Genomic DNA, 18,439 nt, shown 5'->3' with positions numbered 1-18,439 from the left:
ACCTTTTGTCTGATCCTGCCACACAGAGTAATTTTATTTTTTATTTATTTATTTTCAACCCATCCTGTCAGCATGCTGGGCATACAACAAAGAGTATTTGCATGCCATTGCATCTAGGACAGAGTTAGTCCGCAAGTGTAGCTCAAGTTCTCCACCTGCAATGCAACACTTTATTAATTCTTAAATCATCAAGAACTGCTGCAATAATTCTGTCCAGTGGATGACCTGTAGGATGACAAGAGCACAGTTTTTGGTCAAAGAGAACCACCACCAACCCCCCTCTTTGGAAAACTATTTATCATGTTTGGGTCTATAAACAACTGATCACTACCCCAAGAGGGAGAGAATCATGGCCGGTGAGACAATTAAACATAGAACCTGAAAACATTTACACAAAAAAATTAACATTGGACGACAACATGTAATGAAAAACAGTTGATTAGGTCCAGGAAAACTGGAATGACAAATGGTCATCTGGCCTCTTCCTGTCATAGTTATGGCAGTAAATGAGGGAGAAAAGGAGAGTAATGCAACCAGAAGGCTGCTGGGGTGCATTCAAAGAAGGTGTGGTGGTGTGTGCATGTGTGTGTGTGTGTGATAGGACCGCCTGTCTGTCCATCCCGGAAAACCCCAGTGCTAAATGTGTACTGTTGCCTATTGCAGTCAAAATTGCGGGGTTGGGGATGCAAGTCCTTCAGGCAAGTCGACCCTGAATCACTCACACCCCTCCTGCCCCGCAGACCCTGGTCTGGTGGAGTGTTGCTTGGAGTAGGATTCGTGTGCGAGTGTATGCATTCTAAGCCAATATGAGTCGGATTAACATTTCGTAACGGACGAGAAGCACGCTGGGGCAGGAGCGTGACAGGCAAGATGGCAGCTGCCCGCTGCATCCCCACCTATATAGCTTGCACCCCACCCATCCCGCAAGCCCTAGGCCTATTGTGTGGTGTATTTGTGAATATAAGTTTTGGCACTGGGAGAGATAGGCGAATCGCGACCAGATCGATGCAGGGGCGCGGCGCCCAAACACACAACCACGCCCCACACCAACACAGTGTGGGGCGCACATACAAGCTTTTAACCTAACCGCCTTTTCAGCATTTTAAATCGTCTGACAATACGTTATCTTCTATCTTCTCTCTTCTATCCTCCTTTCCCTCATGAAAATGAGGGAGTGGATGAAGGTAGAGTGTACAGCTCGATCCGGCGTAGTAAGTTGAGTAAGTAAAGGACGTTTATGAAAATGAAAGATGAAGTTGGTTAAAACCCATCCCCCCATCCCCAATTGGTTAAAACCAATTAGGATTTTTATTGGAAGAAAACAAAGAAAATAAAAGGAGTTTATTCCAAAAAATGGGTGGAGCTATGCCCCATAAATTCAGATGTGCCGAGGAGCTAACTTCATTCTGAACCTACAGAAGACCCTGACACAAAGTAGGAACACAAGACACCTCTAAATACTTACCTATTAAACGTAACCTTTTATTTTTTTTTTATAATTTACCATACCAACCTTGACATGGCATAATTGCATGAAGCATTAGTAAATTGGTCATTCAAAATTAATGTTTAGCAAAACTCTTAACATAAATCATTCTAAATTAATGCTTAGCTAAACTCTTTGCCTACCCACAATCGAGCATAACCCAAATTGAACTCCAATTGGCTATGGGACACACTCCGAGGCTTGATCAACCACGGGAGGGCCTTCCTCAGGCGAGGGTGTCTAGTGATAATGGTCAAACACCCCATGGTCCTGGGGTCCACTACTGATGATGTGTCCCAAAAATTCAGACCCAATCCTGATACAGAAATACAGTTTCAAAACTGATTTAAAAGCCAGATTAAAAAAATCAGTTCCAATACAAACACAGAAATACAGTTAAAAACCAACTTAAAAGCCATACTAAAAAATTTAGATGCAACCAAAACACGGTTGTTCTGCCTCCCGGTGCGCCCCCCGCGCAGTCAGTATTGCAACATCATAGCATTTGGATGATAGTATAATAATATAATAGTAAAATCAGAACAGGCATAAACAGATCAAGGCACACTCAGCCAATCTGATCATGTCCCAGACCCGGATTAACATCTCTTCCATCAGCCTCTTCACTGCCCTTGAGAAAGCACAATTTGTGAGATAATTCATGTTATTGTTGTATGTATACAATGTGGGAGCTATGACAACGTATTAACACGTTATCTACATCTGCATAGAGATTGATCGTTTATCTGCATATTTCTCTACTGTTCCACAGTTTTACACCGCTTTCATTAACGATACCAAAAGTGCGCTCCTGTCTCTGGGTACTTATTGCAAGAGTGTTTAGCTCGCTGTATAGCCAAGTACAGCTACATGTGGTGAGGGCTTAAGAGTAAAAAGATTGGCCTCACCTCAAGGCATTGCTGAGAGCAATGATGTCAGAACACCCAGGGCCCACGGAACCCTCAGACCCCTCGGAAGGCTGAGGCTCCACAGAACTCGTGGGCCCAAACAGACAGCCAGGCTTGGAGGAACAGGCAAAAGGCCTGGACCGCAGTGGCAGTACAACTTTGAGTGCGCAAAGCGGGCTTGGCAACGCATCCAGCAGGTCCTTCAAGTCGGCCAACAAGGCCATTAAGTCGGGCCAATAAGACCCTTAAATTAGCCAGCAGGTCTATCAAGTCCAGAAGGTGAAACGTCAGTGCAATCACAGTGGCATGCGCTAGAGCCGCAGTTGCACGTATGTAGGCTGTGAGAGAAAAATGCACATGATCAACTATTTGAATGAGGTTTTACATGTTTTATACAGGACAACAGCCTTTTGTATGTTACTTAGTTATAAAACTCATTGTCTATGGGTTTTTATGAGTCACTCAGAGTTAATATAAAGAGACAAAAAAATTGTCTGTGTGTGTCTGTGTGTAAAAACTGTCTAAAACATTTCAGTTGTAGTATTGGAAAAACCAGACCACATTCCATCCTTCACTCAACCTTGTGTGGAGATAAGGATAAGGACAAGAGGGACTTAAAAGAGCGTTGTGTGTTTGTTTTATGGTACAGTAGGATTGTGTCTGTGACCGAAGTTTGACTGTTAAATCACTGTTTGGGGGAACACCCAGGGATATGACTGAGGATCAGAGTTGTAAATGACACCTGACACACAACCTCTCTTTGGTATAAAGCCCTCTTCGTCAGTAATAGGGGTAGACTGATCAGAACACTGCTTTGAAGCATGACGGTATCTTTCTCTTTATTTTGCAGAATAAATATCTTTAATACTCTCAGTTTTGTTTTCCTGTAGCGGGCAGATTAACCTCACCGACCACCTAGGATAATTTTTCCAACAATCTGGCGACGATGATGAGACTCTCTTCATGTCCAGGTTGTGTGCCCAGCGGCAGTCAGAGACCGGCCGTAAGATATCCAACAAGGAGTCGTCTGGACAGGTCCAGCAAAGGCAACACAAGATTCCCGAAAAGTGAAGGTGACGACTCACTGAGATATTGTTCCGATCAGGGAAGATCTGAGTAAGCTTAAAGATTGAATCAATCTAGAGCAGGGGTCGGGAACCTATGGCTCGCGAGCCAATTACGGCTCTTTTGATGACGGTATATGGCTCGCATACAATTTTGAGCTAAAATTTTTCATCACAATTAACAAGTAATAAATTATTATTCTGTGTCATTTTAAAGTAAAACAGGTAAGAGAAATTACAACTTGAAAATAAAATTCAAAATATAAATGTGGCGGACAAAGTAGTCAAGCACCGGCTGCGGACAACATAAAGACTCCGGGGCGCCATTTACTCGGCGCCCTGCCCCTACCGGGTCTCTGCTCAGGCGCAACTTGTGGAAGTCTCTGCCCACAGGTAAGGGCTTAGGGAAGGAGATGGCTGTGGTGCGCCGACATAGTGAAAGTTTTACTGTTCATTTCAACTTGCGGCACGCAGGCCACAATTATATGTATCACTGAGGATCATTATAATAATTGTGGATAATAATGATCCTCTTGGGAGCAGGAGGAATGGCGTTCCACTGCTGGACTGCTTACGAGCCCATGCGCCGATCCCCTCTGTAAGACAGACAAACATTAAGAAAACTCCCTGCCTCGAGTCGGACCAATCAGCTGAACAAAAGTGGACAGAAGTCGAAAAAACTTCAATATGTATGTGACAAATAATCTCTTGAACTTGAACTTGAACTTGAAACTGAAGACCAGCTGATTCTTAAAACTTGGAACGAGCGTCCCGTCACACAGCACACAATGCAGCGTGTGAGTAATGCCGTATTGACCATGTTTGGCTTTACAAATGCATGTGAGCAGTCTTTCTCGCATCTGAGAAACATTAAGACCATCCTACGCTTAAGTTTAACTGATGGAAGCCTCAACGCCTGCATTAAGCTTAACCTCACAACGTATGATCCAGACTAGAAGGCCATCAGCAAAACGAAGGAGCACCAGAAGTTGCATTAATGGTAAAAAGTATTTCATTTATTATTGGTTAGCTACAGTATAAGAACAATATTATGAAGAAGAATAAAGAGAAATGTATTATATAGAGGGCTTTTTTAAGTACTCAGAGATGTGTTGTACATTAAAAATGTATGCCTTACTTATGAAGTAGCCAATTTTGCATTGATCAAGAGAATCGTGGTTTTTGTCTGTTTATTTGCTTTATGTTATCCAATAATAAAATCGACATTATTAAATACATGATTATTATAGATTATTCTTGACCCATCCTAGCAAAAGCGTTGAATGAATGAATCCTTGGGTGATTGAAATGGTGTTTGAGGCGTGTGACCGCCTGGCCGATGGATCACTCTGGAGCACGTATGGATGAGATGAGTTCGGAGACATTTTATCAGTGTCTCGGGGTATGTTTAGCTACATGGCTGATGAAAATCGCGATTAAAAACAAGCAAATGTATAAATGTGAGATACAGTAAGCATAGTATGTGTGTTGTACACAACATGTCAAACTAGTTTCCCACATGAGTCCTTGGTTTAAAAGTAGCGTTATAATCTAAATATCTGGTAGGATTTCTGGAAAGGATACTGTAAGGCTTTCAATTTATTTGAAAAAAATATAACAAGGCGAGAGAGCTGTAAAGTTAGTTGACAGGCTGAAATGATTATGGAAGTTGATGTGAAAGACAATGAAAGTGGGAAAGTTAGCAAATGATGCATTTGGGATTCTTTGTTAAGGATGGAAGTTGGAGCAAAGAGAGTTGTAAAAGTCATTTTAGTAAAATATTGGTTCAGCAGAGGAAGCTAGCTAACTTATGAGTTAACCCGGACTAACTTCCGGGTGCGCCGTAGTATGGACACACCGGCTCTGCATTCAACTCTTAGTTTTGTGTTTATTACTATTTGTATTGTTCTTATTTTTGCATGCAGTGCACTGTCGCTATTACAATATGAACGACAAGCACTCCTGGACGTCTGTTCGACACCTCATACGGACTTTTTCGCAACTTACCGGAGTACGTACTAAGATCTCTTTGTCCTGCCGCCACTGTGTTTACCAATACGCCGACGGAGGAGAAAGACAAGAGGAAAACCTGCCGGAATTCTATGCAGATCTCGGAGGAGATACTAAAAAAGTGAATAGGTTTGATCTTGAGTGTGTAAAGTTTTGTGATTTTTCGAGTTTCTTAAGGCCCCAAAAGTCAGGTTAACACTTCAATTCAACACAGTGCCATGCCCACATTGTGTGACGAAAACCCAATGTTTTAATAAATTTAATCCCCAAAGTGTCTTGTAGACACTCGCGAACTTTGAAGTCGATCTGATGAATCCCCTAGGAGTTTGCGCACATTAAATCCAATATGGCCACCTTCCTGTTGGTTGGGTGTCGGTCATGGCGGCAATATAATTTTTTTTGAGTCTAGTGATGTTACATTAATATACCCAATTTCATGTTAAAAAGTGAATAGGTTTGATGTTTTGAAATTTTCAACAGGGCGTGTCCGGTCATTTTGCCATGCCCAAGCACGGAACCCATAGAATATCAATTGCCACACTAGGACTGACGAGTGCACAAAGTTTCGTGAATTTCCAAGTATCTTTTGGAACATGAAATTTAACGTGTTGCCACGCCCACACCGTGTGCCAAAAAATATATATATTTTGATAATGTTAAGCTGTGAAGGTGTCTTGTAGACACTCGTCAAGTTTGAAGCCGATCCGATAAATCGCCAAGGAGGAGTTTCGCTAAAGTACAAAACATAAATATGACTAAAAAGTCAGGAAAATTAAAAATGGCCGACTTCCTGTTGGGTTTTGTGAGAAAAAAAAAATATATATATATATATACATATACTATAACTATTACGTACTACATATAACTATACTACTATAACTATAACATTACAGATTGAACTAATCCTCGATAGCAAAACTATATGTGTGTATACTACAGTATACATTACATAAATTTATTCATGTACATTACTATCATTCATATAGTGGGTAATTATGAAATACAGTTTTATTGATCAGTCAGAGCCAAAATTAAAACATGTCTAAAGACACTGGGTGTAACTACGCAACCAGTTAGAAACCGGCACTGAAACGGTTAATCTGGCGCACACACAGCGGGGAGTCTGAAACTAGATACTCGGGAGATGGGAAATAACAAAGGCGGGACCGCCTCGCAAAGGGGGGTCTGTCGTTTGTAACAAAGTGACGAGGAAACAAAGTTTCTGCAGACTCCTGGGTGAAATGTATGCTAGATGAGACACGCAGCTTAGGACTAACCACGTCGACGTAAAACGTTTTTTATTTTTTGGTAGATTCTCAAACCGTCCTATAAACTCTCCGTAGCTCAAAGTTCCAGTTTCATCCCATCATTCCGGATTTGGAAATTTTGAACACAACAAATTGGTGACCCCGACGTGATCCCATTACAAGACAGCAGAGGAGTTCCGAAAGCCTGAACGGTTGCGATACTTCCATGGGTACCCGCTAAAAGGTGAGCAGAGCCATTTCATGAAGTCTGCATAGATTAGATAGGAATATTTTAGGTGGAAGTGTTGTACTGTTTAAGGCTGGACGAACAACTTTGTGGTTTTGGGGATGTATTGTTGAATGATGCATGAATAATAATTGTTAAATATTGTGGAGAGGAGAAATTGGATTGTTTGATGAGAACGGTAGTAAGGTAAGTTAAGGGAACGGGTTAGGAAACCCCCCTTCGAAGCGGCTGTGTGTTTAAATTGCGTAGTAATTCCACGTAACGTTTGGGCCCGTGTGTAGAGAATACATCCAGTATGCCTAAACTGAGCGACGTTTTGGTGATGAACAATGTTTAACTCGTGAAGTAATTCCGAATCCCGTTTAGGCCCGGTTGTTGAAAAGACCTCCGAAATGCCTAAACTAAGTGATGTCTGGCGATGAAAAATGTTAAACTCAGCCTTCAGAAGGGTAGTCGATAGTCGGTAATTTCATTTAAGGGTGAAAGGCCCGGAATCATTTTTAAAGTAAAAAGGAAGCCAAGCATTTAGGGGTTAAAGGCCCGGTTCTTAGAGAAACCAAATATTAAAGGGTTAAAGGCCCAATTCACGTGACTTAGCGTAAAATTGTATTGCCGGCTGTGTGAGTGAGAGTGTGCGCAACGAGGTACCTTGTGTGTGTGGAAAGAGAGGTACCATGCGTGTGTGTGAATGTGAGAGAGACCGCGGGCGTGTGTGTGTTTGAGACAGTCTTTGTGTTTAAGAGAGTGTGTGTTTGATAGAGTCTGTGCATGTGTGCTAGAGGTTTTGTGTGTGTATGTGTATGAACAACCTCCTCAAATTGCCCTAGATAAAAGGGCAATATATAAAAAAAAAATACAAATAAAAAAAAAAGTTGACCTGTAATAACCTAAAAGACCACTAGTGGCGTAGCTGCACCAGAAACACATTGAGATCCGAACATTTGAGGTTTCCCCCTCCCACTTCTTCCCATGTCTTTTGTTCTCCTGCCATTCAAAAACATAATGGAAAAGACCCCATCCCCCAGACCCGGCACCAGTGAGATTCGTATTGAAGCTGTAGCTGAGCTCAAGAACAGAACAGAGCCAAAGTTCCATGCTTGAGAAACTTGGAAATTCCATAAATATGAACAAAAATGGATCAAAGCAGGGTGGTGGTCGAAAGACACTACCCCGACAGCAGAAAACCGCACCAAGGTGATAGAGGAAGAAAAAAGACTGCTGGCTGAAGCAGGAGTGGATGCAAAAAACAACCCTGGATTAATGGGGGCTTGAAAGCGCAAGTTAAACAAGCAGCGTGCACAATGGGCGCTGGTTCAGCACATAATGACGGCATGGATTCGAGCGGAAATGATTGTCGAACGTCGCAATAAAATCAGAAATGCCGCAACCAAGGCAGTGGTAGAAGCCCAGAAGGAACCCTACCCCCCACAAGAAGACAAGTTACCACCCCTCCCCGAACCCATCCCCCAAGGTCACACCCCACTCCAACCACACACCACCCCATCCCTCTACCCCTCCCTGCTGGCCGATGAAGAAACACATCGGCACCCCCCCTCTCCGTACAACCCTAAGACCGAGCACACACCTGAAGCAACAGCGCCCCCTGTGCTGAGCAACCAGAAAATAGCCACCCCACCCCCGCCAGAAATACAAGCACCCGTATTAGTAATGGAAGGCCCGATCCAAATCCATTTCCGAGTACAGCCCTCCCCAAAGCCATCTGACAGTGAGAACAAGGACAATGATCAGACATTGCCCCCTAACGATCAAACAGACACAAAGAGTTTCTCTCCTCTAATACAGAGGACGACGAATGCACTTGCCAGTCCTACAAACCACAAAAAGACATCAAGAAAGGAAAAAGAAATGTACCACAAGGGTTAGCCACGCAACTGTCACACTGACTGGACAATGTGGCCCACTACCAGAGGATGCCAACACAACCCATGTTCATCTCATAGCACCTCCTGCAGACGCTACAGCCAAACAACAACCCAAAGAAAAACAAAAGACCCGAAGCCAGCCCACACCTTCACCTACCCCTGTAGTCCCCAAATACACCTTTAAGAAAACAAAACAAAGACACCCCACCCCCCTCCGCTCCTGGGAAGAAGAACCCATGTCAGACCACGAGACTAAGACAAAAAAGTGGTCATTCAAAAACAGTGGCAGCTCCCGGGGAGAGTACACAAACGACAACAGAAGAAAAGGAACCCTTATAGCATCATCCAAAAGCCAGGCCAGAAGATCGTCAGCAATAGGGATAGTTACCCGCTCGAAAATTAGACAACGAGAGGAGGAACAAAAGCAGTCCGCCAAAAGAGAAACATTTGTTCCCTGGTACCACCGCGACATGCAGGCCCTCAAAGGCAACCTATCAGCGTTGGACAAAGGAGCTGCAGCATGGATCCGAATCTTCGAAAACCACACAGCGGCTGACACACTAGCCCTAAGAGATGTGCGAGCCATTCTCCGCGCCACAGCAGGAAACATCACCCTGACCTCCCTGGAAAGAGAAGTTAGAACCCTCACCATGGCACACGAGCACCCATTCGACCACATGCGGAATGACATATGGACAGCCATGAGAGAAACCTGGCCGACCAGACGCAACACAGTGGCCCTGGCAGGCCTGAGATTTAAAAATGGGGAAGAACCACACGCCTATCTCACATGAGCAAAGGAGCTCTGGAGTGATAGCACTGTAGAACGTCATGACCCCTGCCTAGTGGGTCTCCCCATGTACATGCAGATGCCAAATGCCAAAATGGCCTCCCAGGAGATGTCAGGCTGTAGCTCGCAGACACAGTTTGACTGTCAGACATGACCGAGAGACAGTGGGAGAGCCATCTCATCCATCACCTGGAAAGACACATCAAAAAGCAAGAAGACGAATTCCTGGAGAAAGATTCCATACAAACCAGACTACTAAAAATGCAGGTAAAAAAACTGGAAGATGAAGTCAATACGGACAAAAAGAAGAAAGCAACTGTGCAAGCAGTAGTCACCACCCCTGAAGCACAGGCCCCGCCCCAAACCGCGCCACTACAATGGACAGGACCACAGCCCCTAACTGTAACCCCCGCCTACCCACCAGCCCAGCACCTACCCCAATGACAGCAGGCCTGGACTCCCTATGAATATCCCCAGCGGCAGTATCCCGGGGCCCCCGCACCCTCATACCCCCAAGGCCCCCCCCAATGGCAGCAACTGAGAGGGAGAGGACAATTCCAATCCTCTAGAGGATGGGGAGGACCCGAGAAAACTACAGGATGTTTCATCTGTGGCCAAAGTGACCACTGGGCAAGGGAATGCCCCCAGAACCAACAACCCCAGCAATTATATAGAGGATCCTACCGCCCCCCTCAGAGAGGAAGAGGAGCTTCCTCGAGAGGAAAGGGAAGACCCCGCATGGACACCCCGCCATGGCATGGAGCATAGAGGCGCCCAGGGGACATGGAAGTGGTGGTACAGACAAAAATAAATGCCGAACCAGTAGTGCCATGTACAATCCAAGGAATCACTGTCAATCCAAGGAATTACTGTCACTGTCACTGTCACGTGTCTTGCTTGAAGAACCTGGCCGGCAACATACTACGTACTACATACAACTATCCACTCGGAAATTACGGACTGTTGGATTCTCTGGGACGACACAAGTCCAACCCTTCACCGCACCCCTCCCTACCAAGATAGGTCCTCACAAAGTCAGACACCAATACCTCTACTCACCAAGCTGCCCCACCAACCTAATGGGAAGGGACCTTCTCCGAAGAACAGGGGCATCTGTGATATGTAACCTCCACGGTCTGGAAGTTAGTTTCTCTGAGCCAAAAGAAGAGCTAATACCCCTCGAACGTATACTCGTCTTAGGTGGAACTCCTGATACCACCCCCGACCCCACACTCACCGGCTGGTGGCATTTTGTAAACCTACCAACTCTGGAAAAAGTCGATGCTGGACCCGTACACTGCACTCTCTGTTTCACACGCCACCGTGATGACATCTATGACGAAGGCTGGGAAGCGAAAAAGGAGGGACGACAAGAACGACTCCAGACAACAGACTTCTATCTGGGCCACGAAGGAGTTGCAGCAGCGGTCCGCCTGACACCAGACCAACAATCCTGGTATCTACTTCACGACACCGCAGTTCCACATGTGACCCTAGCCGTAGAAGCCAACCATGCAGCCAAACAATTGGGCCCCATGGTCAAAAGAGCCCTCGCCAACCCACCTGGGTCCCCACAACGAACCCCCTGTTGCAACACACGCCAGACAAATCGGTTTGGAGAATAGGACACAACAGCTACGAACAAGGCATATATGAAAGAAATGTCCTGGAAAGAACTTATCAAGGAAGCATCGAAGAACACCCCCTAGCAGCAGAAATGTTCGCCCAACTACCGCCAACCCTCTGGACCACCGGCCCCTATCACGTTGGCTGCACACCACACCACAATATACACATCAAAGTGAAAGCCCACGCTGTGCCCATTTGGCAAGGTCAGTACAAGGTCAAGCCCGAGGCAGCTGCTCGAATAGCCTCCACCATTGAAGGCCTCTTACAAGCAGGAGTTCTACGACCAGCGGATTCACCGTGGAACACACAAATTCTACCAGTACCCAAGGCTGGAGGACACTCATGGCGCCTGGTCCACGATCTGCGACGTATCAACCAGGTGGTCCAACCCATTACTGAAAAAGTGCCCAACCCCCATGTCGCCCTGCATGCAGGCTCCCCGAGTCATCAATTTTTCACCGTCATCGACCTGGCCAACGCATTTTTTTGCCTCCCCTTGGCCAAAGAAAGTCAAGATATGTTTGCATTCACATTTAAAAAATGCTCTTAGACCTACACAAGAATGCTACGAGGATTCACATGCACGCCAACCATATTCAACGCCTGCCTGAAGGCAGATCTCAAGGAACTCCTACTCATCCAGTATGTCGACGACATCCTCATGGACATCACCACAGTAGAAAATTGCCTCACGGCCACCAAATCCCTGCTACGGCACATCGCAAAATGTGGCTACAAAATCAGGAAGGAAAAAGCACAGGTCTGCCGCACAGAAGTGGTATTCCTGGGAAAAAGGATCACGGGAGATAAGAGATACATCAACCCGGAAAGACAACAGAGAATGCTCCAGTACCCTAAACCCACCACCGTGCAGCAAATGCTAGCATTCCTGGGACTCACTGGCTATAGCAGACACCACATAGCTGATTATGTGGACCACACTGTTCCCCCACGCGAACCCATTGCGGAAGCTGGCCATCGGAACGTCAAGGCACCACTCAACTGGACCACAAGTGCGGAGGAAGCGTTCATAAGATTGAAACAACTCATGGGGAAGGCCGAACACCTATGCACCCCAGACATCTCTTCCTCGTTCCATTTGGACGTTACTGAAAAGCACGGAATTGTCAAGCTGTGCTCTGGCAGCCTCGACACGGTGAGCGCGCGATCCTGGCTCACCACAGTTGCAAACTCGACACAGTGGAACATGGACTCTCCGGATGTGGACGACACACGGCTGCCATCGCACACGCCCTACGAGAACCGACCACATTACTTTCTACCACCCCACCATCGTGCATACCACACATGGAGTCAAATCCTACCTCGATCAAACGGATTTCACCTTTACCACACCAAAACACAAGATGCGCTTGCATGTCACCCTGGAAAGAGACAATGTCTTGTACACAGCTGATGGAATCAACTTGGCCGGCGGACTACAGTATGCAGATGGCACCCATGACTGCGTACAGCTCATGAAACTGGAAGCAAAGGGCCGCACAGACTTGGATGGAACATCTGACCCCGATGCAGAAATTGTCCTGTTTATAGATGGTTGTTGTTTCAAAGAAGAAGAGGGAAATAGAGCATCATACGCAGCCATTCAACAAATTAATGGACACCACGTCACCCTAAGAAGTGGGATGATAGAACAACCAGCATCAGCACAAAAAGCAGAACTCGACGCCTCGGTGAAAGCATTAAAAATCTCAAAAAACAAAAATGCAAACATATTCACCGACTCAGCATACAGCTCACGTGGATGTAGCCATATGGATGAAAAGAGGACTCCAAACGTCAGCAGGAGCCCCGGTAAAACACAAAGACCTCATACTCGCCCTCCTGGAAGCTATACATCTCCCCCGAAAAATCCAGATCATCAAATGCAAAGGACACTCCAAAGGAAATTCAAACGCAGCCGACACAGCAGCAAAAGAAGCAGGAGGGAACCTAAAAGAAAGCGCAGCAATGATGATTGTATTTACTGAAGACAACGCCCTCAATTTGTCAGAGGAACATCTGAAAGAAGTGCAGAAAGAAGCGAAATGGAACGAACACTCGCAGTGGCAGAAGAAAGGAGCCACATGCACCAGCGGCCTATGGAGAAGCCACGATGGGCGCCCAGTAGCACCAGCCGCACTCCTGGTCTACCTCATCAAGGATGCACATGGACAGACTCATGAAGGACCCAAAAGAACCACCAACAGGCTCAAACAGGACTGGTGGCATCCCTACCTGGAGGAAATGGTGGCCAACCATATTGCAGAATGCGTCGTCTGTCACGAGCTAAATAAGAAGACAGTCTACCAAAGACCTTTGGGAACATTCTCAGTGCCCCCCTACCCCTTCAGAGAAATATGCATAGATTACACCGGCATGGGCAGGGACAACAGAGTACAAGGGTACAGATACCTACTCGTGATGGTAGATCGATTCTCCAAATGGGTAGAAGCAGTCCCTTGCAAAAGAGAGGATGCAGTATCTGTGATTAAATGGTTATGGAAAAAACGCATTCCTCGGTGGGGTTACCCCACAGTTATCTGCTCGGACAATGGATCTTATTTTACCAGCGATAAAAAACTCAGCCAGGTAGAACAGGCATTAGGTATCTCCCATAGATCTGGTTCAGTCTATCACCCCCAGTCAAAAGGCCTAGTTGAAAGTGCAAACCAGACGTTGAAAGAAAAAATGGCCAAGGTGCTGATAGAGACAAAACAGCAACTCAGTATGTCTCTACAGAACATCACAAAAACGACTAAACTAACGTGGGTAGATGCCCTACCCCTAGCATTAATGTCCATGCGAGACCTCTCCCCATAGTCAAACACATCTTAGCCCACACGAGATATTAACAGGCCGCCCCATGCCAGGTCCTCACAACCTACCAGCTAAATCACCCGCTTTTGATGATTTCCAGGAAGGTTTACCTGAATATGTCAAAGCACTAACCGCAGTATCTCGAGTTTTGTATTCACAGGTCAAGAACACTGCCCCAGACTGCCCCACACCCTGGTGGTCAGCCCCGGAGACTGGGTCCACATCAAGGTCCACAAACAGAAGTGGCCTGAGCCAAGGCGGACTGGACCTTGGGAGGTAGTGTTGGCCACCTCACATGCAGTAAAGCTCAAAAATAAAACTGGTGCTCCCTGTCACCACCTCTCCCACTGCGCCCCTGTCACCCCACCCGCAAGAACTCTCACAGAAACAAGGATCCAGCTGAAAGACGTAAGCATTCTGTAATTAACCATGTAAAAAAAAAAAAAAATTTTTTTTGTTTACCCTAGGAGAAGTCCTGGACCCTACACAGTATACATATTCTTACCAAGTGGGACCCCAATTATCGTATGACCAGTATATGACAAAGGTCAAAGAGTGGGGCCGAATGAAAGAAACAGTTCTTGTCATTTATGCCTATGAAGGACAAATCCTGGCATTCAATGTTGATTTCTGTTCCATAATAAAGTGTGATTCCACAGGGTAGGAGCAGTACCAGTGGAATGAGAAATATGCGTGGTCCACCAACCCTAGACTAACAAGTGACTGGTGGCTGGACGAGGTTTAAGGTACCCATATTGATTGTGGGGCATGGAGTAATGTGCTTATAAACACAGGAACCAGTAGGAAGAATTGCTACTCCACTCACGGAGCGTAGAACTAAAAGAAAATGCAGGAATGGATGATCACATCACTGGTTGGTTGGACTCTATGTTTTCCAAATGAAAAGGCCTCATTTTATCATGCATAATCAACGTTGCTATCATTGCTGCTCTGTTAATTGTATGTGGATGTTGTTGTATACCATGCATTTGTACTCTAGTGAAAAATGCATCATGACTGCGTTGGGAAAACCAGAAATACAAGCGTACATGGCATTGAGACAGAAGGAATGTGGCGACACCTATGTTGCTATAGGTATGGGCCTCCTTTCCCCAGCACCAGGACCCCGACATCCTCATCCACGATAACTGCATCTAGTTGATCATTTTGACACGCCCATGTATAGGACCCATAGAATATTAAATGCCACACTGGGACTGAAGAGTGTGCAAAGTTTTGCAATAATTTTGTAGTTTCTCAAGGCCCCAAAAGTCACGTAAACTGTTTTTTTGAACATAAAATTCAACGCGTTGCCACACCCGCATCGTGACGAAAAAAAAATGTTTTAATAACTTTTAATCCCCAATGAGTCTCAATCCAAAAAATCCCCCAGGAGAAGTTCACGAAAGTACAAAGCATAAAAAGTGGATAAAATATTACAAAAACACAGCTTTTTTTGGAACACGAAATCCAACGCTTTGCCACGGCCACATCGTGTGACAATTATTATTTTTTTTAATATCTTTTAATCGTGAAGGTGTCTTGTAGACACTCGCCAAGTTTGAAGCCAGATAAATGGCCTCGGAGGAGTTTACGAAAGTACAAAGCGAGAAAATGAACGGAAAGTGACTAAAATTACACATTTAATCCAAGAAGTTACAAAAGTGTCCCGAATTTTGTGAATTTCATGGTAAAAAGTGAATAGGTTTGATGTTTTGAAATTTTCAACAGGGTGTGTCGGGCCATTTTGCCACGCCCATGCAGGCAACTCATACAATATCAATTGCCACACTGGGACTAACAAGTGCGCAAAGTTTTCGTGAATTAGTATCTTTGGAACATGAAATTTTACGTGTTGCCACGCCACCCTAGAAAATAAAATAATAATTTTCTGACCTATTCACCTTTTTCCACGTAAACTCCCAAAATTCGGTACACATTTGTAACCTCTCTAGACTTGGAAAAAAAATATATTTCCGCCATGACGGAAACCCAACAGGAAGTCGGCCATTTTGAATTTTCCTGACTTTTTAGTCATATTTATGCTTTGTACTTTCGCGAAACTCCTCCTTGGCGATTTATCGGATCGACTTCAAACTTGACGAGTGTCTACAAGACACCTTCACAGCTAAAACTTATTAAAATACATATATATTTTGGCACACGGTGTGGGCGTGGCAACACGTACAATTTCATGTTCCAAAAGATACTTGGAAATTCACAAATCTTTGCACACTCGTCAGTCCCAGTGTGTCATTTGATATTCTAGTGGTGCCATGCATGGGCGTGTCAAAATGGCCGCCTATTATCTCCTACATATTAGACATTGTGATAATATTATTCTGTTGTTACACGAGTGTGCATACATTCATTTTTGTACTGAGCCTGTAGTCTGCTATTCAACTATTTAACGCCCATTTAACAATCTTGGACCTATACCAAAAAATGTTGTCAAAATGTGTGTCTCTCACCCAAGTGTTTAAGTCTATGTGCCCAGGTCAAAGCAGCCCTACCCGTCCCACTTGAAGGACCTCTACACGGCCGCTGACCAGGTGAATGGGTGGTGATCGCGACTTACAGAGGAAAAGCTGGAACTCTGCCAGATTCCTAGGACCTTTCCAGCAGGGTTAGGGACCCGCACCACTGCAGCAGCAGTTAAGGTGGTAGAACGACCAATATGGATACACGTATCTCATCGCAAGAAAGTTCCTACTCCCCTCTAGGTACTCGTTGAGACAATGTGAGTGTACGCTGAACGCTGCTCACCCTGCAACTGCGATGGAACCACTTCAACCATACCTACATAGGCTACTTGGGTTACTGCCATTCCCCTTACCACAGCCGAAGAAATGTGTGTTTTGGAAGCAGTTATCGAAGGGGCTTTCTACACCAACATTGGCGCCCCACAGACGGCTCCACCGCTGGACTTCTGCTCCACATTTGATTACACCTGGCCACTTCCCACCTTGTTATATGGTCATCATTTTCCTTGGCCCCTCCATCAAAAGGACACAGATAAAACAATATCTCTGTATAAATGTATTGTACTCAATTTATACATCATTTTCTGATCCCTTTGCCTCAATTATATTATACTTAAGCATTATTGCATTTTCCTTTTGTATCATTCCACTGGGAACAACAGAAGGGAGTGTGAGAGAAAAATGATGATCAATGTTAATGAATGATATAATTCTACCACCAAGTGATGTCTGAATGCTGAGGCATATGTTTGTTTGGTGACGCCCGACTCTTTCACAGGAGATCTTACATTCCTGTATATCACTGTCACGAAAGTTTTAGTCGTTATCTCAGTTTTTCTAGATCGTAAAAGGACCATTTGTGTAAACACTCAACGTATGCTTTCCCGGCACTGAAAGTGTTCTACGTTTTTCTTTGTTAAAAAATGTTCTCAGCTATCACCTGTTCCGCTGATAGAAGTGACATCAATTGTTCCCATGACAGAACTGCTAGCGTCAAGCTCTGCTGCAACATCAGAAAACACTGTAGCACTCTCCATATCAGGATAATAAGGAGCAGCATCACTCTGACCTTTGACAAATGTTTGAGAGCGCTGCTATTCCTTCACAAGAACTGGCACATCACTGGCAGGTGTGGCTTTGAAGACACCTCCACAACGGTTGGTGCTGCCTTCCCCTAAAAAAAAGCAAGAGAATGAAATGCATGGACAAAATAAAACTAAAATGAAGTACTACTATCAAAAATGTCATTGAAAAAAGAAGAAAAACAACGAACAAAGCAAACCTGCTCCGTTCCCAGTGTCCTCTTGGAGGCAGTAGCTTTCTGCCAATGTCCCACCGTGGCTTTCCCATGTAAGCAAAGCAAAATTTTCTTGATATAAAATTGATATACAATTGTTGATATAAAAACAATATAAAATTCTCCACACTGGACAGCGCTAGAAAGATGCGATGGAACAAGTTGATAACGGGATGGATCATTCCGGCGACGCTACTGGTGTTGTGTCCACCTGTGAAATCATAGAGCAAAATGTCGATTTAAGACAATGTCTTGACAAAAGGCCAACTACACACATAACAAACATATTAAAATTGTTTAATGAAAATCAGTACACTTTGAGTGAATATCAGAGACTATCACAGTTTCCAGAGGGTCTTACCCCAACAATAACAGTGTGCAACCGATTATCTTTCTGCCCCTTCCAACCAGTCTCCACTCAAAAGGGTTAGGTGAAGGATGAGGCACGATGAGCTCTCCCTTCACAACCACTTTTGGAGAGAATGTTGGAAGTGACCTGCCGGGAGAAACCTTTGACTTTCGTGCTGTTGGCGGCGCTGTTGTCTCCAGTTGGCGATAAGCAGCATTTCACAGCA

Source organism: Zeus faber (genome assembly GCF_960531495.2).
Source record: "Zeus faber genome assembly, chromosome: 12".
Lineage (NCBI taxonomy): Eukaryota > Metazoa > Chordata > Actinopteri > Zeiformes > Zeidae > Zeus > Zeus faber.
The sequence above is the reverse complement of the archived record's forward strand: the minus strand, read 5'-3'. Positions refer to the sequence as shown.